This window comes from Bufo bufo, chromosome 1 (assembly GCF_905171765.1).
Source record: "Bufo bufo chromosome 1, aBufBuf1.1, whole genome shotgun sequence".
NCBI classification, from domain to species: domain Eukaryota; kingdom Metazoa; phylum Chordata; class Amphibia; order Anura; family Bufonidae; genus Bufo; species Bufo bufo.
In genome coordinates, this window is record NC_053389.1 from 515842382 (window position 1) to 515867922 (window position 25541).

The window sequence follows — 25541 nt, forward strand, 5'->3', positions numbered from 1 at the left end:
GCAGGTAGGGACACAACAAACTGCCTCAGAACCTGGTCAAGATATACTGTATACCGCAATTTTGTGTCAGAGAATTAACCCCTGAGACAATCGGACGACCCCTAAGTGGTGTTGTTCCTTTGTGTATCTTGGGGAGTCCATAAAATGTCGCTATACAGGGGTGTACGGGAAGAAGAAACTCCTATTTAGATAGACTGATGACCTTTTTATTAAGACCCCCCAATAGTATCAGTTTCAGGTCCTCCAGAAAGGACGGAGTAGGGTTTGATGATAATACCCTGTATCCATCCTTGTCTTTCAAGAGGTCCAAACACATGTGTAGATAGGCATCCTGGTCAAGAATGACCAAATTGCAGCCTTTATCGGACGGTTTGATGATAATGGAATCATCTTTCTCAAGAGTCCTCAACGCCTGCATTTTAGCAAGAGAGAGATTAAAAGTCCTGGGGTCAACTCTGCCCAGCCCATCCAGGTCAGTGATGACCATCTGGAGAAAGATATCCACATATTCTTAATTTGAGGGGGGTGGCATTCTTTTGCTTTTAGGTTTTAATGCAGTATAGGGAGCCTTGCCTAGATCACGTACAATTTCCTCCCCTAGTTCAGTAATGATCTGAAGGTCCATAAAATCCCCCTCATCCAGTCCAAGGCTTTCACATGTCTGTCTGCTCGAATTCCTGAAAAATTTGTGCCATTTTAGTCTCCTGCAGAAGAGATGGAGGTCCTTAGTCAATGTGAAGAGACTAAAATTTGTAGTGGGTACGAACGAAAGTCCCCTCTTAAGAACCTCCATCTCCACCGCACTAAGAGTCCTAGAGGTCAAGTTAATAATCTGAAAATCATTTATTGCCCCTTGTCCGTCCTGCCTCAGTCCCGTAGTTGATAAGGGATCTGACTTTTCTCTAAAAAAGAGGGTTGTTGTAGAGATGGGATGCTGTTGGAGGCAATAGATGGAGACGAAGATGAGGAGGCATATGAATAACCAGCCCCAAGTGCCGGCTCCCTTCTTCCCCCACCCCCATCCCTTTGCCATATTCTCCCCCCCCCCCCCCCCCCCCCGTCTCCCAGGCCCAAAAGAGCCCCTGTGAGATAGGCCTCCGTATGGCCTAGAATACGAGTCTGTGTCCGAGGAGTCAATGTCTGATGTCGAGATCTCAGTCCCAGCTACAGGTTCTTGATGCTGTATATATGCTCTGTTTTCCTTAAACTCACTGAGGTCACGGACAAATTGCCTGTGTTTCCGCTCTTTAATAAGGTTCTGAAACTTCTCAACGGAAGTCTGTAAAGATGCCTCACGTCTGGCAAAGTCCGGATCGTCTTTGTGTTTAAGAGAAATACTGGCCTATACTGTGGATAGAATAAATAGTAGGACCAGTGGTAGATAGGCTGGAGATGGTATAGATCAGTCCATACAAAAATCAGAAAAAATAGAAGTATAGCCTAGCTGATAGCTTGAGCTAGTGTAGTGGTTAGCTCCACAAAGTACTGTAAGGTTCACAGTCCTGATTCGCTGGGAGAGGATAATGTAACTATAGTCAAACAGAGTTCACTTGAGTGAGTATACTTGCGGCGTCCCGCTAATACTCACTGTTCAGTGCGATTCCTTGTGCAGGTAAACTTGGAGACAAATTGTCATTATCAGCTGCTGCTGTAAAAACTGAAAGATACTATGTCTTTTCTCTGTGCCCTTACGATCCTCTGGCTGCCGCTCCGTAGTAGCAAGAAGCCAGTCAGCGCTGGGACTCAAGATACTTTTCCCTTCGTCGGTTTGGTGTGCGACACACTCCTCGTGTGTTTGCACTTGTGGATCCCGGCATATCAGGGGTTTAGTAAGGCACGGAGTTCTCAAAGACTTTGAATTGCCGCACGGCTCTGGATAGTTAAAGCACGTACTCTATGGGGTTGTTCCGGGGGGCTCCTCACCAAACGCGTTTCGGGGTACTTGCCCCTTCTTCAGTGGTACAGGTTCCCCCACAACTGCCTATTTTTATAGTGTCTTACAAATGGTAATTGTTCAAACACATGATGAACCTCCTCATTTAGCTCAAAAGCTGATACGGAGTAAAGAGTCCCTTCCATTCAGATCCACCCAATTATCCACACATAAAGACTTAAATTTCAAATAACATACTGTTTAGTACACATTATAATTGTCCGATTCCTATAGATACTAATACAATCCATTCCTATCCCTACATGTTATGTTACTTTCATTTCTTTCTCCATCAAATAAATTTATTTGTACACTTCATTGAATTAATTCGTCTTCAAAAAATCCCTTGCGGTATCTATGCGGTTTTAGTTATTAATCTCAGGGTTATAATTAAATAACAATCATTCCCTACAGTCCCCTGTCATTTATATGTGGCTACAATTACAAATAAATATAAAACTAAAAATATATAAATAAGAAATTTTTTCTAAAGAATTTTTTAAAAGATTTTTTATATATAAATAAGAAATCGTATTCTTTATATATAAAAATAAGAACAATAGATTAAAAAGTAAAAATACAGATATATATATATATATAAACCACTTTGTTTCATGCATTGTTAAAAATGTATAATTAATTTATTACAAATGCTTCCATTTTTCTTCATATTTTGAACACCAGGGTGGATTGTAGCACCCCGCTGGGGTTAAGATGTTAGGTGGAGGCCCCCCATGAAGGGCCGAACCCCCCAGGATATTACACAACCTGCAGGGGTTTTGCCGTCCATAGGGGACATCCACCAATTTACAAGAATCCGAATAACTCGAATTCTGCATTCAATCCACCCGGCATCAAAGTGTTGAGTTCATAAATACGTTGGGATTCTAATCTGGACATTTTACTAATGTGGTCCCCCCCTCTCCATCCTTTCTCTACTTTGTCAATTGCCGCAAATCTTAAGCCTGTCGGGTTTTTGTCGTGCATCAGTTTAAAATGTTTGGACAGGGTGTGGGTTTCTAGGCCCTTTTTAATGTTGGTGATGTGCTCTGAGATACGTTTTTTTAAAAGTCTTTTTGTTCTCCCAACATATTGGCGTCCACATGGGCACTCAATGATGTAAATGACATTGTCAGAGTTGCACGTTAGAAAGTCCTTTATCGTATGTTTGTATTTATTAACCGTTGAAACAATTTCACTTGTTTTCCGAGGAAAAGAAGTGATCCTACAATTTGCACACTTCCCGCATCTATGGAAACCCTCCATATTCAACCAATTATGTAAGGCGGTATTCCCGGAATTTCCTCTTTTGACCGTTGGGGCCACCTTATTCCCTAAATTAGGAGCTTTCGTAAAGGTTATCCGAGGTTTAGTTGGGATTAGGGAGCCTATGGTTTTGTCTTTTTGTAGCCAACTCCAATGTTTCCCTATTATTTTTTGTATTTTCCTGTACTCATCATTAAAGGGTAGGATAATCCTTATCTCCTCCTTTTCTTCATTTCTATTTTTCACCTTTTCTACAAAAAAATCTTCCCTTTTCATATTCCTTACTTTATTTAGGGATCCCGTAATCAGTTCTTCTGGGTAATTTTTCTCTAGAAATGCCTTTTTCATCTTTTTAGCTTCCTCTTCAAATTGATCCTCTAACGTACAGTTTCGCTTTAACCTTTGGAATTGGCCTTGCGGTATATTTATTAACCAACTGGGTAGGTGACAACTGTTGTACAGTATATAACTGTTCCTCATAGTCGGTTTCATAAAAGTACAACTCTTGATTGTCCTCTCTTCTATAAAAAGTTTTAAATCTAAAAATTCCAATGTTTCATTGCTAATGCTGTGAGTGAATTTTAAATTTAAATCATTTTGATTAATAACTCCTAAAAACTTCTCCAAAGACTCCTTTCCCGATTTCCAGATAAAAAGCACATCATCTATATATCTTTGCCATAACACCAGGTCCACCCCCAGTAAGGGGATAATATTCCGTTCTTCCCAGTCCGCCATAAATAAATTTGCATAGATGGGGGCGAACCTGGTGCCCATGGCTGTGCCCTGGGTTTGGAGATAAAAGTCTGTTTCAAAATTAAAATAGTTATGTGTCAATATAAAATCTATGCTTTGTATTAAAAAATTGATTTGTTCCTCTTTTAACCTACCTTCTTGTTTTAGTTGGGACTCAATTGCTCGTTTACCTTGCTCGTGGTTGATAATAGTATATAAAGATTGGACATCCAGTGTGCCCATCCACCAGTCCTCCTCAAATGCCATATTCTCTACAATTTTGATTATTTGTGTCGAATCCTTGGTATATGAGGTAGTTTTTTTAACTGTCGGCTGTAACATCTTAACCCCAGCGGGGTGCTACAATCCACCCTGGTGTTCAAAATATGAAGAAAAAAGGAAGCATTTGTAATAAAATTAATTATACATTTTTAACAATGCATGAAACAAAGTGGTTTATATATATATATACAGTAGGTGATCGCGAGATTGTGCATAAAACTGGGTTTGCATCGGCGATATTGACCCTCTGTGAGCCCTGTCGGGTGAGACAGCACCGAGCTGTGTCGCTCATTCATTTTTTTTTTCCCTCTGGATTCCTGCCTAAATCACTTTCACCGCTAGGTGTCATGCACGCTTTGTTTTCTATTTGTCGTCACACTACAGTACTACTGTGGCTGCAGAAGAGTGTGTCAATTTCTTGGGCATATGAACAAGTCAAATTGAGCCACAGCACCTGTATTGTGTGATTATCATGATAATAATGATTATATAGAATGACAGAAAAATTCACCTTTAGGCTTTATTCACACAGTGCATGCTGCAGACATGCGTCTAGCACGCAGAGCTGTCTTTTACTGGCTTGGGGATGTTTAAAGTGTTGCATGCATCCCAATGCTGGCATCCCATTTATTTCTACTGAGACACACAGCCAATGTGAATAGAGTGGGGGGAGGGGAACTGTAATTTAAGCTTGCTGATGGAGCTGTGAGAAAAAGGAAAACAAATTCTGTTACAGTACTGTAGGCAGGCCACAACTGTAGCACTCTCCATTGCCAGACTATGCCCTCCCAGTCATAACCGAAGAGGATACAGCCCTTATAGTGCTGCATTCTCTCAACAAACCGGGGAATATGGCCCGGCTTGTTTTGAAACATTTAATCTCATGGGAGCAATACCAGCAATGGACCAAGAGGGTTAATTTTGATGGGGATAATCACAAACCGGGAATCCCTGCAAATTTGAAAGCAACCATTCTTGACTTTGTCCACCAAAGATTCATAGGGGACAATGTTCAAGCTTGTAGGGACAAAGTTAATGAATTCCTACGGATGTCTCGAGAATGCCCTTGGAAAAAGTTGCAATAAAGAGTTACAATGTTAAATAATACAGTAGCATGTAATGTACAGTAGTTAATGTGCTGTGAACACTGCAGAAATAAACTATACATTATATGTGAAAAAAAACTATTGCCTTTTGTGTTTGTTTGAACTTCAGTAAAGTAGAATATTGTGCACTGATCTGTACTGTACAGTACTGTACCATTTTTCTGTGCTGTTGGATGGTGTGGGTGAGAGGGACACCTTTCAGTGCTACAGTACTGTAACAGAATTTGTTTTCCTTTTTCTCACAGCTCTGGCTCCATCAGCAAGCTTAAATTACAGTTCCCCTCCCCCCACTCTATTCACATTGCAACCTTGAGAGCCAAGGAGGGAGGAGAATTGGCACCATGGGGGGTGCCTGTAAACTAGCTCCAAACCCCAACTGGCAGAGTATGCCTACAGCACAAGTATCATTCTATTGTAATTCAACATTACAATACTGTATGTTATTAGCTTTTTGTGGAGAATACAAAATAAAACTGTACACATTAAACATAAATAAAAAAAAAACACACACAAATACTCAAAGGTATAGGTATCTTTAAAATGTAGCTTTTATTAGATTTTTGTGGACAATACATAATAAAACTGTACACATTAAACATAAATAAAAAAAAACACACACAAATACTCAAAGGTACAGGTATCTTTAAAATGTAGCTTTTATTGGCTTTTTTTGGGAGAATACAAAATTATACTATTATTATACAATGCTGGTATCATATTTATTCCTACTGAGACACACAACCACTTTATCCCAATATGACATGCTGGTGCAGGTCCCTGAACGCACCCTGCATGCATTCTGGGACCCGCACGCATGACATATTGGGATATAGCGGCTGTGTGTCTCAGTAGAAATAAATGGGATGCCAGCATTGGGATGCATGCAACACTTTAAACATCCCCAAGCCAGTAAAAGACAGCTCTGCGTGCTAGACGCATGTCTGCAGCATGCACTGTGTGAATAAAGCCTAAAGGTGAATTTTTCTGTCATTCTATATAATCATTATTATCATGATAATCACACAATACAGGTGCTGTGGCTCAATTTTTTCCATAATAGTGAGGGCTGCAGGAGTATAGGTACTGTACAGACTGTACTCGAATATACAGGAGTGAACTCTATTAAGTAAAGACACACAAAAAAAAAAAAAAAAAAAAAAAAAAAAAGTTAACAGGGGAATCGAACCCTAGACACTAGGTGTTACAAGGCTGACACGCTGCCGCTGGACCACCAGCAGTTTGACTTGTTCATGTGCCCAAGAAATTGACACACTCTTCTGCAGCCACAGTAGTACTGTAGTGTGACGACAAATAGAAAACAAAGCGTGCATGACACCCCCTCCAGGCTCCAGGCGCTATATTACAATTTGCATTGTAAATTATTTAACCCACCCCTCCCCCCCCGCCCCCAAAGCATTAAGCAGTCCACTTCACATATCTAAGACGGAGGTGTTAAATACGGCATTGTTATGCAAATGAGCTACGTGATTCCTCACTTGCAGACACTGAGACAATGAGCTCTGGCTACAGGTCCTGACTCTTGCCAGCACCTTCTCTTCAAGCCTCTGCATCATGACGTCAGACCAGCCGGGACTAGGAAGCTCCTGTCGGGTGGAGATCACTCCGCCTGACAGGGAAGTGAAGCATCACTCGCACCGTTCTGCTGTTACTCTGCAGGTGTGTAGAAGCGGTCTCCTGTGAAGCCCCGTCCAGCAGGGAACCAATGACTTTGTGCACTCTTGGCAGTATGCCCTAACTGGGACTTGTAGTCCCCCATAATGCAATAATACATCAGTATGTATGTCCCGCTCAGGCTGATTTGGCTGGGATCGAACCGGGGTCTCAGAGGTGGACTGAACAAAAGCCGACATGCGCACAATGGTTTTTGTCCAGCGCCACCCCGTGGTTACATGTAGCAACAACAGTTTGAGAATGCATCGCAAGCCCATTGCGGATGGTCTCGGGGACAGGCAGCGCGACAAGTACAAGCTGCAGCGCCGAGCACCAGCGTGATGGGCTCGCGATAGAACTATAATATCGAAAATACCTACTGTATCTGTATTTTTACTTTTTAATCTTTTGTTCTTATTTTTATATATAAAGAATAAGATTTCTTATTTATATATAAAAAATCTTTTAAAAAATTCTTTAGAAAAAATTTCTTATTTATATATTTTTAGTTTTATATTTATTTGTAATTGTAGCCACATATAAATGATAGGGGACTGTAGGGAATGATTGTTATTTAATTATAACCCTGAGATTAATAACTACAACCGCATAGATACCACAAGGGATTTTTTGAAGACGAATTAATTCAATGAAGTGTACAAATAAATTTATTTGATGGAGAAAGAAATGAAAGTAACATAACATGTAGGGATAAGAATGGATTGTATTAGTATCTATAGGAATCGGACAATTATAATGTGTACTAAACAGTATGTTATTTGAAATTTAAGTCTTTATGTGTGGATAATTGGGTGGATCTGAATGGAAGGGACTCTTTACTCCGTATCAGCTTTTGAGCTAAATGAGGAGGTTCATCATGTGTTTGAACAATTACCATTTGTAAGACACTATAAAAATAGGCAGTTGTGGGGGAACCTGTACCACTGAAGAAGGGGCAAAAACCCCAAAACGCGCTTGGTGAGGAGCCCCCCGGAACAACCCCAAGGAGTACGTGCTTGAACTATCCAGAGCCGTGCGGCAATTCAAAGTCATTGAGAACTCCGTGCCTTACTAAACCCCTGATACGCCGGGATCCACAAGTGCAAACACACGAGGAGTGTGTCGCACACCAAACCGACGAGGGGAAAAGTATCTTGAGTCCCAGCGCTGACCGGCTTCTTGCTACTACGGAGCGGCAGCCAGAGGATCGTAAGGGCACAGAGAAAAGACATAGTATCTTTCTGTTTTTACAGCAGCAGCTGATAACGACAATTTGTCTCCAAGTTTACCTGCACAAGGAATCGCACTGAACAGTGAGTATTAGCGGGACACCGCAAGTATACTCACTCAAGTGAACTCTGTTTGACTATAGTTACATTATCCTCTCCCAGCGAATCAGGACTGTGAACCTTACAGTACTTTGTGGAGCTAACCACTACACTAGCTCAAGCTATCAGCTAGGCTATACTTCTGTTTTTTCTGATTTTTGTATGGACTGATCTATACCATCTCCAGCCTATCTACCACTGGTCCTACTATTTATTCTATATCTATGGGTTTTATTGTACCAATGTGTTTTTATATTGCTTGACTGTATTTTATATGTGTTTTAAGAATAATTGATTTTACTTTACATTATATATCCTTGAATAAAATATATGAGTCTACATAAGTGAGTGTGCCCAGTATATATTTTTTAACATTATTTATTCACTTTAGAGGAAGGGCGGATCCTCTTTTACTGGCAGCACCTCGTCCTAATTTTTCCTCAGTCCTGTGCGTCTCATTAACCTGTGTTCTATACTGTGGATAGACTCTGATCTGTCCGACGTTCTCACTGATCACCCCTCTGTCACGTACCGTCGGGGGAAAAGTATTAAAGATCATCTTGTCCACAGCCACTTTACAACCCCAGTCAAAATGGGTACATGGCTGGACCGTAAACCTATAGGTGTTTTTAGATGTGGCTTCTGTAAGGCATGTGAGTATATCTCAACGTCTAAGGTTATCACGTGCTCTGTAACCAAACAGGGAGATCATCAACTGTAGAAGCAAACGGGCAGTCTATATCTGCCAGTGTACGTGTCCAATGGACTATATAGGTAAAACAGTGAGAGAGGTGAGGAGGAAGATCCTTGAACATGTGAATGATATAGTGAAAAAGAATGCCACACCGGTGGCATTGCATGTAAATGACTGCCATGGGGGGGATCCGAGATGTTTAAGATTCACAGTTCTCGAGTTGGTACCACCTTCCCCCGGGGGGGTGACTGGGACAGCAAGATCCTTCAGAAGGAATGTGAATGGATACATTGGTTCCGGTCCCAGTCCCCCCTCGGGATTAATGCGAGATTAACTTTTTCCTGTTTTCTCTGACTGCTACTATGAAGGCAACCGGTGCCCTGTTTCTGTTGTCTCTGTCTGATATTGCTGGGCCCACTGTAAAATTAAGTATCCCTTAACTGGCCAGATGCGGGAAGCATCTTATAATAGAGTATCATCGTGATCAATAAATATGACTTTTTCATTGATAATAGTTACACCCTCTACCATTTATGGAGGGTGTTTATGGACAGTATGAGACTTTGGTTCTACTAATCACTGCACCTCATAATTTTATTATAGGATTTCCCTCCCTATATACTATCTTCATGAGTCATTTCTGGTTTACATATCCTCCTTATGAATATATATGGCCCCTAGTGGCTTTCTTTACTCCTGGAGGCTGGTATATGTATATACAAATGAGGTTAGGATATATCATCTGGCCAAGTTCGGCAATTTGTATATATAGTACCTGGACAGTATGTCCTCTCGATCTGCGTTCCACCAACCGAAAACACGTGACCGGAACTGTGTGTTCGGACTGAGGATGGCTCTGCGTTCCATCGGCCGGAAGAGACTAGTTCCATAGACCGGAAGTGACGGCACCTGGAAGCCGACGCGGTCGCATCGTACTGACCGTGGGCGGGAATTTTTGATTGTGAGGAGTGTGTATAAAAAGGGGGGCATCTGGCGCATATTGATATGGGCCAATGGAGGAGCGGGGACAATTTACCCCAGAGATGGACGACTGATTGTAAGTAGGTTTATATATCCCTCCCTAGTCTTTACTATTCTGACTGTGATTGGTGATGCTGAATGTGTACTCTCCATGGTCTAGGGTATCTATGCGTATCGATGCCATCCAACAAATCATTGGACCTCTTTGGTGCACACAGAGACTGTGAGTTCTTGTTTGAATAAATGTGGATATTGGTGGAAGTAATATTTGGGACTTGCTGAGTTCTATACCATATTTTTCTCCTCCACAGATGCCTGTATGGAAGTCTAACTTCACTGGATAACGACCTCTGACCTGTCTTCTATCTAACTGTCTGCACTAGGTCCTTATGAGTCTGATCTCTTCCTGCCATCATCAAATGGGCCCCCCTATTACCTTTCTGATATCATATTTACAACGGATACTATTATATCATTATTAGTATCCGGCACCCAAATAACGGATATCATTATATTATCATAGGTATCCGGCACCCAAGATATCATATGTACTATAACGGATATCATTATATCAATATAGATATCCGGTACCCAAAGTTTATTGACCCCCTGATGATCCCACAAAGTGGGGGAAACGGGTTGGAGTATTATATTTGTTTATGGGGTATTATGAAAGATGTATATTTGTTTATTTAATGATGCACTGTGTACCTTGTTAGCTGCTTTATCACAGCACTAGGGCTGTAAGCATAGTCCATCAATTGACCCTATCTCTATAGGGGAGGGTGTATGTATTGTTATTGTTTTTTGTCAATTCTATCTGTCCACTTGCAAGCACCTATCTAAGTACTCATCAACCCTTACCATCGCGCTAGGGCTGTATTAGGATCTTAACAGTCCAGGTTCAAGGACAGGGAGTCGCCACCCATAGGGGTCATCCCTGGGCTGAGCAATAGACCAGGGAGAGCTAATAGGGATAGTTCTTCACATATCTCCTGGTATCCTTACAGTTGTTTGCTGTGGAATTATCTGAGTTGACCCTCAGTGATTATTGTCCTTTTTGTCTATCCATCCATTTATTTTAAGGGTATGCAATTAAAGTTAATTAATTTTAAGGGTTATAAGAATTGCTGGAGCTTGATAGAGAATATATCCAAATGGATTGTGGACGTCATGGGGACGTGCTATCAGGCAGAAGTTATCTAGAGTCAACAAAGTGGCAGCAGGGCTTCTCCTGTCTAACGTTGCCAAATCCTAAATACCCCAGGGACATTCCCTATAATTTTTTATTAATCATTCCAATAACAGGGCATCTTAAGAGTCCTGTATTGTTATTTATCGTCACTACCTCCCCGAGTCGGGAGTGGGTAATTGCCGCGCGCCCCTTCTTTCCTTCGATTCTTCCATTTTAATAGCTTCTCCCACATTTCCATTCGATCACAATTAAATTTCATCCATTGATCTCCCTTGGATGTGCTATCCCTTTCTCATGCTCCCTCTCCAGCGTGGAACCCTGATTTGCCGCTAACCGTGATCAACATAGTAGGTGCAGAAAAGAACATTGAAAGTTGATAGAGCAGATATCCATTTGGATCAAGAGCATCACAGGGACAAGCGACATGGTGGGGCAGTATGTATGCGCACGCCTACACGAACTGACCGATGGTTCTGCCCCTGCAACTTCTGGGTCTCCAAGTTGGGCACATGGCCTGAGCTTGCCCTTTACGCCTTGAAGGTGCTGGGCTGCCCTGCAGCCAGTGTATTGTCTGAACATGTGTTTAGCATGATTGGAGGGTGGTTATCACAGGTTATATTTCCCAATGTTTTTGGGTGTACCCTAATTTAAAAAAATAAAAATACATTTAAAACCAAAAAGCAGTGTAGGCTACCTCCTCCTCCTCCACCGCAGCTTCCACCTAAACTGCCACAATCACTGCCTCCTCAACCTCCTACTCCATACAGGGAGTGCAGAATTATTAGGCAAGTTGTATTTTTGAGGATTAATTTTATTATTGAACAACAACCATGTTCTCAATGAACCCAAAAAACTCATTAATATCAAAGCTGAATATTTTTGGAAGTAGTTTTTAGTTTGTTTTTAGTTTTAGCTATTTTAGGGGGATATCTGTGTGTGCAGGTGACTATTACTGTGCATAATTATTAGGCAACTTAACAAAAAACAAATATATACCCATTTCAATTATTTATTTTTACCGGTGAAACCAATATAACATCTCAACATTCACAAATATACATTTCTGACATTCAAAAACAAAACAAAAACAAATCAGTGACCAATATAGCCACCTTTCTTTGCAAGGACACTCAAAAGCCTGTCATCCATGGATTCTGTCAGTGTTTTGATCTGTTCACCATCAACATTGCGTGCAGCAGCAACCACAGCCTCCCAGACACTGTTCAGAGAGGTGTACTGTTTTCCCTCCTTGTAAATCTCACATTTGATGATGGACCACAGGTTCTCAATGGGGTTCAGATCAGGTGAACAAGGAGGCCATGTCATTAGATTTTCTTCTTTTATACCCTTTCTTGCCAGCCACGCTGTGGAGTACTTGGACGCGTGTGATGGAGCATTGTCCTGCATGAAAATCATGTTTTTCTTGAAGAATGCAGACTTCTTACTGTACCACTGCTTGAAGAAGGTGTCTTCCAGAAACTGGCAGTAGGACTGGGAGTTGAGCTTGACTCCATCCTCAACCCGAAAAGGCCCCACAAGCTCATCTTTGATGATACCAGCCCAAACCAGTACTCCACCTCCACCTTGCTGGCGTCTGAGTCGGACTGGAGCTCTCTGCCCTTTACCAATCCAGCCACGGGCCCATCCATCTGGCCCATCAAGACTCACTCTCATTTCATCAGTCCATAAAACCTTAGAAAAATCAGTCTTGAGATTTTTCTTCGCCCAGTCTTGACGTTTCAGCTTGTGTGTCTTGTTCAGTGGTGGTCGTCTTTCAGCCTTTCTTACCTTGGCCATGTCTCTGAGTATTGCACACCTTGTGCTTTTGGGCACTCCAGTGATGTTGCAGCTCTGAAATATGGCCAAACTGGTGGCAGGTGGCATCTTGGCAGCTGCACGCTTGACTTTTCTCAGTTTATGGGCAGTTATTTTGCGCCTTGGTTTTTCCACACGCTTCTTGCGACCCTGTTGACTATTTTGAATGAAACGCTTGATTGTTCGATGATCACGCTTCAGAAGCTTTGCAATTTTAAGAGTGCTGCATCCCTCTGCAAGATATCTCACTATTTTTGACTTTTCTGAGCCTGTCAATTCCTTCTTTTGACCCATTTTGCCAAAGGAAAGGAAGTTGCCTAATAATTATGCACACCTAATATAGGGTGTTGATGTCATTAGACCACACCCCTTCTCATTACAGAGATGCACATCACCTAATATGCTTAATTGGTAGTAGGCTTTCGAGCCTATACAGCTTGGAGTAAGACAACATGCATAAAGAGGATGATGTGGTCAAAATACTCATTTGCCTAATAATTCTGCACGCAGTGTATGGACCTCGTCCTCCTAGTTCAAGATAATTATTTTTTATTTTTACATATTTTATGTTATTTTAAGTCATTTCCCAATCTACATTTGTTTGCAGAGCACTTGCCATGCTCTTAACCACATTTTGCTGGCATTTGCAGCCCTCTAGCCCTTTCCATGATATTTTTAGAGCCATTTTAGGGCTCAAAAGTTCGGTTCCCCATTGACTTCAATGGGGTTCGAGTTCGGGGTCAAGTTCGGGTCAAGTTCAGGTCCCGACCTCAAACTTCTTTTGAAGTTCGGCCGAACCCGTCGAACCCGAACATTCAGGTGTCCGCTCAACTCTAAACATATCTCTTTGAGGTGTAATGCTTCTGTCAGGACCACTGCTACCTTTGAGAACACCCTGGGAGCTGACAATATCCCGAAGGGTAAACAGGTGAACTGAAGTTCAGATGTTCCGTGTTGAGTTTGAATATTCTCAGAAACTTCCGATGTTTGGGAAGGATTGAAATGTGTAAATAAGCTTCTTGGAGATCTATCGATGCCATGTAACTGTTCTCCTCTAATAGCGAGATCACTGATCGGATTGATTCCATACTGAACTTCTTTTTGGCAATATATTTGTTTACATGGCTCTGCATGTTCTGTGGTGCTTTATATTGGGAGGTACCATGCAAATTAAGCAACCTATTGCTTACTAATTGGTCTCTATTCTGATTGTACCTAGGGAGATTAACCCTTTGGTGTGTGCTGCCAAGGATGATCAGGAAACTAAAATTTTGTATGGACATAAGTATTCAGACCCTTTGCTATGACATATAAAATTTAACTCTAAGGGCCTCCCATTACTTTTGATCATCTTTGAAATGTTTCTACACCTTGATTGGAGTCTACCTATGGTAAGTTCAGCCGATTGGACATGATTTGGAAAGACACACCACTGTCTATATAAGGCATCACAGATGACATTGCATATCAGAGAAAAAACAAAGCCATAAGGAGGAAAGAACTGCCTGAAGGATTGTGTGGAGGCATCGATCTGGAGAAGGGTGCAAAAAATGTATGCATTTATGCTGCTCTGAAAGTCTCAAGAGCACAGTAGACTCCATAATTCTTAAATGGAAGAAGCTTGGAACACCCAGGGCCCTTCCTAGAGCTGACCACCCCTCCAAACTAAGTAATCAGGGGAAAGGAACGTTGTTAAGAGAGGTGACCAAGAACCCAATAGTCAGTTTGGCTGAGTTAAAAAGATCCTATGTGCAGATGGGAGAAACTTTCAGAAGATCAAGCAATGAAGCCTCTCCTTAGTAAAAGACACATGAAAGCTCTCCTGCAAATTGCAAAAAAGCACCATAAGGACTCTCAAACTATAAGAAAATAGATTTTCTGGTTTGATGAAACAAAGATTGAACTTTTTGGCCTAAATTTTATGTGTCATTTCTGCCAAAAATCATGCACTTCTCATCATCTCCTTAATACCATCCCTACAGTGAAGCATGCTGGTGGCAGTACCATGCTGTGGGGGTGCTTTTCAGCAGCTGGGACACTGAGACTGGTCAGAATTAAGGGAAAGCTGAATGGAGCAAAGTGCTCTGGACCTCAGATTGGGCCAAAGGTTCATCTTCCAACAAAACAATGACACTAGGCACACAGCTAAGACAATACATGAGTGGCTTAGGAACAAATTGATTTACTTGAGTGGCTTAGCCAGGGCTCACACTTAAACCCAATTGAACATTAGAGATGTCCCGAAATATTCGCTGGCGAACAGTTCCCGGCGAGCATCGCTTGTTCGCGTTCGCCGCGGCGGGCGAACTTATGCGATGTTCGGTCCGCCCCCTATACGTCATCATTGAGCAAACTTTGACCCTGTACCTCACAGTCAGCAGACACATTCCAGCCAATCAGCAGCATACCCTCCCTCCCAGACCCTCCCACCTCCTATCAAAAAGCAAGCACAGCATCCATCTTAGATTCATTCGGAAGCTGCAGTGTTAGTGAGAGCAGGGAGAGTGCAGCTGCTGCTGATTTAATAGTGAAATCGATAGCTAGGCCAGTGTATTCAGTGTCCACTCCAGTCCTCAAAGACTCATCTGATCTGCTGTAAGGACAGCGTCCTGACAGCACCCCAAAAAGCCCTTTTTAGGGCTAGTACATCAGTCAGCTTTTTTTTTCCCTCTGTAATCTAATTGCAGTTGCCTGCCAGCGTGTGTGTCAGGCCCAAAGTGTGTACTGTGCCCACTACTGCCAGTGCCCAGTGCCACCACTCATATCTGGTGTCACAGTAGCTTGCATTTGAAACAGTAAAACAATTTTTTCACTGTAATATAATTACAGTTGCCTGCAAGCGTGTGTGTCAGGCCTACAGCGTGTACTGTGCCCACTACTGCCAGTGCCCAGTTGCACCACTCATATCTGGTGTCACAGTAGCTTGCACTTAAAAATAAAAAACTATTTTTTCACTGTAATATAATTACAGTTGCCTGCAACCGTGTGTGTCAGGCCTACAGTGTGTACTGTGCCCACTTCTGCCAGTGCCCAGTGCCACCACTCATATCTGGTGTCACAGTAGCTTGCATTTAAACAGTAAAACAATTTTTTCACTGTAATATAATTACAGTTGCCTGCAAGCATGTGTGCCAGGCCTACAGCGTGTACTGTGCCCACTACTGCCAGTGCCCAGTTACACCACTCATATCTGGTGTCACAGTAGCTTGCATTTAAAAATAAAAAACAAATGTTTCACTGTAATATATTTGCAGTTGCCTGCAAGCGTGTGTGTCAGGCCTATAGCGTGTACTGTGCCCACTACTGCCAGTGCCCAGTTGCACCACTCATATCTGGTGTCACAGTAGCTTGCATTTAAAAAAAATATATAACTATTCACTGTAATATATTTGCAGTTGCCTGCAAGCGTGTGTGTCAGGCCTATAGCGTGTACTGTGCCCACTACTGCCAGTGCCGAGTTGCACCACTCATATCTGGTATCACAGTAGCTTGCATTTAAAAAAAAAATATATAATTTCACTGTAATATAATTACAGATGCCTGTAAGCATGTTTGTCAGGCATACAGTGTGTACTGTGCCCACTACTGCCAGTGCCCAGTTGCACCACTCATATCTGGTGTCACAATAGCTTGCATTTAAAAATAAAAAACTATTTTTTCACTGTAATATAATTGCAGTTGCCTGCAAGCGTGTGTGTCAGGCCTACAGCGTGTACTGTGCCCACCACTGCCAGTGCCCAGTGCCACCACTAATATCTGGTGTCACAGTTGCTTGCACGCATAGTACAACTAATCGAAAAAAAATTACAGGCAGAGGCAGGCCACCCCGCAGGGGCCGTCGTGGTCGTGGTGCTGTGATTTCCTTTGGCCCTAGAATAATGCCCAGTGTTCAAAGGCCACGTACCCTGAACTCGAAAAGTTCTGAGGACATAGTTGACTGGCTTACACAGGACACCCAATCTTCTACATCTTCCGCTCGGAACCTTGACACACCATCCTCCTCCAGCTCAGCTTCGGGCACCTCTCAAGTTACCACTCGCCCGCCTGCCGCCACCACCAACACTAGCACCACAGCTGCTTCACTTGATCTGTCAGAGGAGTTATTTACACATCAGTTGGAAGAAATGAGTGATGCGCAACCATTATTGCCAGAGGATGTAGATAACAGGGATATGTCTCAGTCAGGCAGCATTACACACATGGACGTACGGTGTGATGATGATGATGTTGTACTCGCTGATGCTTCCTTTGCTCAGTTGTCAGATACAAGTGAAGCGGTTGATGATGACGATATGTCCGTGGATGTCATGTGGGTGCCCGCTCGAAGAGGAGAAGAACAGGGGGAAAGTTCAGATGGGGAGACAGAGAGGAGGAGGAGACGAGTTTGAAGCACGGGGAGGTCATCGCAAGGAGCTAGTGGCACAGTCAGACAGCATGTATCGGCACCCGGGGTCAGCCAGACAGAACGCCAATCAACGGATGCTGTTGCCACCACCAGAATGCCGTCATTGCAAAGCCCAGCAGTGTGGCATTTTTTGTGTGTGTCTGCCTCTGATAACAGCGATGCCATTTGCAACCTGTGCCAAAAGAAACGTCGTGGGAAGTCCAACACCCACCTAGGTACAACTGCTTTCGAAGGCACATGATCTCAAATCACAAACGTTTATGGGATCAATACATGATGAGTACAAGCAGCACACAAACTCAAAGCCACCATCCTCCTCCTGGTCCAGCATCTTCAGCCACGTCAACCACTGCTGTCCTTCTTGCCCCCTCTCAAACATCCGCCACTCCGCCTCTCACCTTCAGCAGTTCCTGCTCAAATGCCCACAGTCAGGTGTCTGTCAAGGAAATTTTTGAGCGTAAGAAGCCAATGTCAGAGTCACCCCCTTGCCGGGCGTCTGACAGCTGGCTTGTTGGAACTCTTAGCCCGCCAGCTTTTACCATACAAGCTGGTGGAGTCTGAGGCCTTCAAAAGATTTGTAGCTATAGGGACGCCGCAGTGGAAGGTACCCAGCCGAATTTTTTTTTCACAAAAGGCGATCCCCAACCTGTACTCTATTGTGGAAAAGGAAGTCATGGCATGTCTGAAACACAGTGTTGGGGCAAGGGTCCATCTGACCACTGATACCTGATCTGCAAAGCACGGTCAGGGCAGGTATAACACGTACACTGCGCATTGGGTAAACCTGCTGACGGCTGCCAAGCATGTAATGCGTGGCTCTGCAGAGGAGTTGGTGACACCGCCACGACTTGCAGGCAGGCCTGCTGCCACCTCCCCTACTCCTCCTACTCCATCCTCTTCGCTAACCTCCTGGGCTGAGTCATCTTCTCCTGCTGCGTTTTGCACCACATCAACTGCACCCCCCCAGCTCCCCAGGGGCTATTCCACATCCCGGATATGACAGTGTCACGCCGTCTTGGGGTTGACTTGCCTGAAAGCAGAGAGTCACACCGGACCAGCACATCTGTCCTTTCTGAATGCACAGGTGGATCAGTGGCTGACTCCGCACCAACTGGAGATCGGCAAAGTGGTGTGTGACAACGGAAGCAATTTGTTGGCGGCATTTAATTTGGGCAAGTTGACACATGTGCCGTGCATGGCACATGTGTTGAATCTGATCGTACAACGCTTTGTGCATAAGTACCCAGGCTTACAGGACTTCCTCAAGCAGCCAAGGAAAGTGTGTGGCCATTTCAGGCGTTCCTACACGGCCATGGCGCACTTTTCAGATATTCAGCGGCGAAACAACATGCCAGTGAGGCGCTTGTTTTGCGACAGCCCGACACGTTGGAATTCAACACTCCTAATGTTCGACCGCCTGCTCCAACAAGAAAAAGCCGTCAACGAGTATTTGTATGGCCGGGGTGCTAGGACAGCCTCTGCGGAGCTGGGTATTTTTTTGCCACATTACTGGACGCTCATGCGCAATGCCTGTAGGCGTCCTTTTGAGGAGGTGACAAACCTAGTCAGTCGCACAGAAGGCACCATCAGCAACATCATCCCATTTTTTTTCTTCCTGGAGCGTGCCCTGCGAAGAGTGCTGGATCAGGCCGTAGATGAGAGTGAAGAGGAAGAGTTGTGGTCACCATCACCACCAGAAACAGTCTTATCAGCATCGCTTGCTGGACCTGCGGCAACGCTGGAAGAGGAGTCTGAGGAAGAGGAGTTAAAGGAGGAATGTGGCTTTGAGGAGGAGGAAGACCAACCACAGCAGGCATCCCAGGGTGCTCGTTGTCACCTATCTGGTACCCGTGGTGTTGTACGTGGCTGGGGGGAAAGACCAGGGTTCAAGCCGCAATGTTTTAGTGCACTTTCTGCCTGGAAAACATCAATTTTTCCTGTGTACATGTCTAATTTTTCTGGCCTCTGGTGCTGCACTGTGGCTGCAAAAACAAAACAAAAAAAAGGCACATACATGTGTCAATTCCCCTTCGTGATCGTTACCTTGTTGTGGTGAAGGGGCTTGCGTATCACAATGAAGCGATCACCTCTATGAGTGTGTTGGCAATGGCAATGTTGGCACACCGCAGATGAGATAAGGTTGTTGCTTCATTGTGAACAGACCAAAAGCGATCGGCTAGATAATTTTGCATAGAAAAAACATTAATTTTCTTTGTCATCATCTAAGGTGATCATTAAAGCCTACTAGGCCAACAATGGGCCCACACTGCAGAATCATTGTTTTCTGGGTCACTTAACTGTCACTGAACTACCTTAGCACGACCATAGGCTTTGAAAAACCGCCATCGCCTGCAATCTCCCAAACGTGCGCACGAGCACAGTCATCACTACACCAAGATTGACGCATAGAGGAATAAAATTTATGTCATGAATGTGTCAACTATTGACAACTCTTTCTGGTTGTCTAAACTCTATTCCATACACGTCCCCTGATAGGGGACGTAACAGGGATTAAACTGATAGGAATAGTACTACTTAACATACCACTCATATCTGGTAGCACAGTAAATTGCACGGCGCACGCCCAGTGCCCCAAATTGGAAGCAAGAGGACCAACCAAGCATCTTTTTCCATCTCCCGGCTCCTAAAATCGATTCCATACACGTCCCCTGATAGGGGACGTAACAGGGATTAAACTGATAGGAATAGTACTACTTAACATACCACTCATATCTGGTAGCACAGTAAATTGCACGGCGCACGTGCAGTGCCCCAAATTGGAAGTAAGAGGACCGACCAAGCATCTTTTTCCATCTCCCGGTTCCTAAAATCTATTCCATACACCGGCCCCTGATAGGGGACGTAACAGGGATTAAACTGATAGGAATAGTACTACTTAACATACCACTCATATAGGGTAGCACAATACATTGCACGGCGCAGTGCCCCAAATTGGAAATAAGAGGACCGACCAAGCATCTTTTTCCATCTCCCGGTTCCTAAAATCTATTCCATACACCACACCGGCCCTTGATAGGGGACAAAACAGAGATTAAACTGGTAAGAACAGATTTTTTTAATTAAAAAAAAGAGGACAGCCTCTGCGGAGCTGGGTATTTTTTGGCCGCGTTACTGAACGCTCATGCACAATGGCTGTAGGCTCATGTGTCCTTTTGCGGAGGTGACAAACCTGGTCAGTCAAACCCAAGGCAACATCATCGACCTCATCCCATATGCGTTTTTTCTGGAGCGTGCTCTGGGAAGAGTGCTGGATCAGGCCGTAGATGAGCATGAAGAGGAAGAGTTGTGGTCACCATCATCACCAGAAGCAGCCTTGTCGTCGTCGATTGCTGGACCTGCGGCAACGCAGAGAGAGGAGTCTGAAGAAGAGGAGTCAAAGGAGGAAGGTGGCTTTGAGGAGGTAGAAGACCAACCACAGCAGGCGTCCCAGGGGGCTTGTTGTCACCTTTCGGGGACCCTTGGTGTTGAATGTGGCTGGGTGGAGGAAGAGACCTTCAATGACGTCAGTGAGGACAAGGAACAGGACATGGCTAGCTTGGTATCCAACCTTGTGCAAATGGTGAGTTTGCGGTTGTGCAAATGGACTGTTTGTGGTTGTTTGTGGTGCATTAAACGGGGAGTTTGGTCTGTCATAGTTTGGTCTGTCACTGTGAAGCGGGCGTAACCCTTACTCTACCTGATCGATACAACATCATACCTGATGTTTTAGAGCACGTTATTCCAAACAATTTAGGAATGTTAGGTGATTTATGCCCTTTATGGATTAAAACCCGAATCTGCGTCAACTACGTAATTTTCCATGGGAGTTTTGCCATGGATCCCCTACCGGCATGCCACAGTCCAGGTGTTAGTCCCCTTGAAACAACTTTTCCATCACTATTGTGGCCAGAAAGAGTCCCTGTGGGTTTTAAAATTCGCCTGCCTATTGAAGTCTATGTCGGTTCGCACGGTTCGCCCGTTCGCGAACGGAAAATTTTATGTTCGCAAAATCTCTATTGAACATCTCTGGAGAGACCTAAAAATGGCTGTCCACTGACCGTCCGCATCCAACCTAACAAAATATAAGAGAATATGTTCCAAAAAAAGTGTTGCTCCTAGCTGTGTGGACTCCGCTTTCTATTGTTCTCAGTGGCAGCAACCATGTTCATGCAACAGGCGTTTTATAGCTGCAACTGTGCCAAAATTAAGCATGGCCATTCTTGGCATGGCTACGGCTTATAAACCCCCAGCTGCCCAAACGAATGTGCAACCTGACATTGAGAAAAATGGTAGGTGGAGTACACACAGTCACTGGTGGCTTCTTTGGTAAATATATATATTTCAATGTTTTTGAGTGATTTTATATATATATATATATATATATATATATACACACACACACACACACACACACATAGCCCCCCACCCCTTAACACTGACCCCCCCACAGTGTCCTGTCTCCTTAAAATGGGACCTCCACAGCAGCCCACCCCCTTAACTTTGACCTTTACAGCAGCCTGCCCCTTTAACAGTGAGTTCGACAGCACCCCACCCCTTTGACAGTGACTCCACAGAGGCCCATCCCCTTTACAATGACCTCTACAGCACCCAACCCTGACCATAGGTTACAGTCCCCTTAACTGACCTCCACCATTCAAGGCCCTATTAACAAAGACCTCCACAGCGACTGCCCATTTAACAGTGAGTGCCACAGTACCATGCTCACTTACCAATGACTTCCACTGTACCCTGCTCCCTTAACAGTGACCTCACAGTACCTCACTGCCCCTTTAATAGTGGCCTCCAAAGTCTGCTCCTCCCTTAACAGTGACCTCCACAGTGGCCTGCCCCCTTAACAGAAACATCCACAGTGCCCTCCCCTTTAACAGTGACCTCCATGGCGGCCACCCCTTTATAAGTGACCTCCACAGGATCCCGTCTCATTAACATTGATTTGCACAATAACCCGCCCCTTCAACAGTGACCTCCACAGAGCTCCGTTCCCTTAGATTTATGACTTGCACAACACCCCATGCCCTTAACAGTGACCTCCATTGCAGACTGTCCCCTTAACTGTGACCTCTATCAGTCCCTTTCCCCTTAACAGAGACCTCCACACTATCCCGCTCCCTTAACAGTGACCTCCACAGTGGCCGCCCCTTTATTAGTGACCTCCACAGTACCCCATCTCCTTAACAGTGATTTCCACAACACCCCGCCCCCTTAACAGTGGCCTCTTCAGCAATATTTCTCTTAACACTGACCTCCATAGTGGACCATATGTTCGGCGTCCCACGTGTCACAGATTTCACAGGCACCGGTAGTAGGAGTAGGCTTGGCTGATTGGTTCCTCATCTAGTGTGCCCGCTTCGGACTTCGATCTCTTTCTCGATATCTCAGTGAAGCGCTTCTCTTATCTTACATGAATCATTATTTAACATACTGTTACCGGCTGTTGTGGCAAAATGTTCAAGTGTATGCTCTATGCCAAAAGCTAAGCCTACTCCTACTACTGGTGCCTGTGACCTCCACAGTAGCCCATAACCCATCCAGCAGAGACACAGAGACCGCTACAGACAAAAAGCCATATATGGTATCTTACTAATACGTCTAGCGGAATTTATTTACTATATAAAGCATCTAAGGGCTCTTTCACACCTGCGTTATTGTCTTCCGGCATAGAGTTCCGTCGTCGGGGCTCTATGCCGGAAGAATCCTGATCAGGATTATCCTAATGCATTCTGAATGGAGAGTAATCCGTTCAGGATGCATCAGGATGTCTTCAGTTCCGGTACGGAACGTTTGTTGGCCGGAGAAAATACCGCAGCATGCTGCGCTTTTTGCTCCGGCCAAAAATCCGGAACACTTGCCGCAAGGCCGGATCCGGAATTAATGCCCATTGAAAGGCATTGATCCGGATCCGGCCTTAAGCTAAACGTCGTTTCGGCGCATTGCCGGAGCCGACATTTAGCTTTTTCAGAGTGGTTACCATGGCTGCCGGGACGCTAAAGTCCTGACAGCCATGGTAAGTGTAGCGGGGAGCGGGGGAGCAGTATACTTACCGTCTGTGCGGCTCCCGGGGCGCTCCAGAGTGACGTCAGGGCGCCCCAAGCGCATGGATCACGTGATCGCATGGATCACGTCATCCATGCGCATGGGGCGCTCTGACGTCATTCTGGAGCGCCCGGGGAGCCGCACGGACTGTAAGTATACCGCTCCCCCGCTCCCCGCTCCTACTATGGCAACCAGGACTTTAATAGCGTCCTGGGTGCCATAGTAACACTGAAAGCATTTGGAAGACGGTTCCGTCTTCAAATGCTTTCAGTACACTTGCGTTTTTCCGGATCCGGAGTGTAATTCCGGCAAGTGGAGTACACGCCGGATCCGGACAACGCAAGTGTGAAAGAGGCCTAAGTAAGGAAACACCAACCTTCCCTTCTAACTTGGTTTTCATGCACCAATTGAGCTAAGCTCACTCCACGTGGGACGCCACGAACGAACGCTGTTTCCTCAACAGTGGGTAAACATCGCTGAAATGAATTGGAATACTTATCTAGACTAATGAATGAACTTTAGATAAACACTTGAATAATTCTTAAGATTATTATGTGACAAGAACTAACACAACTAATCTAATTATAAGAACCATACTCTCAAAGGAGACTGTGTATTACTGACTGTATGGACTATATTCTATACAGAGATTAGGACAGAAGAACGGGCTATCCCACCACACTATATTTTCCAACGATTATATCGCTCCTTCTTTTAAAGAATTTTCTTTAAATATATTTTTTGACATTATCTAATCGGCATTTGTGGTTAATCAACGATATACTACAACTATAATGATCCTATACGCCGACCCTATAGCGCACTACCACCAGCGCATCCCAACAGCGAGGTTGTCCATACTTAAAGGATACCAACTAAATGCTTACAGTGTTCATATCTAGAGTCTTTTATCTATTTATGTAGTTATTATATATGCTTATTTGGAGTGTTAACAGGTGTATTCTGTCCATTATTATAACTCTCTATTTTATCAATAAATGTTTTTTGGATCCTATGTGACTCCTCATATTAGAGTGCCCAGACATATTTTCTTTAACAAGTGGATTTTTACCTTCATTTTTTCGAAACCCGTCGCCTGCGGAGTGGGAAGGGTGTGGCCTAACATAGTTGGGGCGTGGCTTAGCAGGACCCTTTTTTTAAGTCCGTCTCCGCTCCCTTAACAGTGTCATCCACAGCGCCCTGCCCCTTTAAAGCTGACCTACAGCAGTGAAGAAAAATGGCTGGGTTGTTATGGAAACCTGCTGTTAAACTGTGTGTATGTGGAGACTAAGGACCTGCGAGCTTCTATTGGCTGATAAGGGACATGTGACCGCGTGTATGGCAATTGGGATATAAAGAGAAAGATCTGCAGGCTTCTATTGGCTAATGTCGGTCATGTGATGTGCCATATTTGCATTTTTTCGGGAATATCTCAGGAACAGTACGTCCTAGAGAGCTGAAAGCCAGTCTAAAACCTTCCCGGACACCTGATGTACATGTGTGCCAAATTTTGTGATTGTAAATGCTATGGTGCGGATTCCTTTAGTGGACATACACACATACGCTCAGCTTTATATATACACTTTATTATTTATTTAATTCCTATCTATCTATTAATCTATTTTATCTATTGGAATTGTATATATAAAAAAATGATGCACTATATTTATATAAATATCTCATATATTGACAAGAGTCTATTTTATTTGTTCTTTGTGTGTGTGGTTAAAAGACATCTACAGGGCCCCAATAACATTGAAATCAACAGCGCTCCCATAACATTGACATCTACAGGGTCCCCATAACAGTGACATCCACAATGCCTCCATAATATTAATGGCTACAGAGCCCCAAAACAGTGACATTCACTGCTCCCCCATATCAGTGATGTCCACAATGTCCCCATCAGTGACATCCACAGCACCCCCATAACACATGCCCAATGGTCCATAACAATGACATGCCCAGTGGCATCACTAGCATAGGATGATTGTTATGTGTAGTCAGTAAAGTACAGGCTTAAGTATAAGCTTGAACACTGAAGTCAGTGATAACGTTGAGTGACAGACAGGTTAT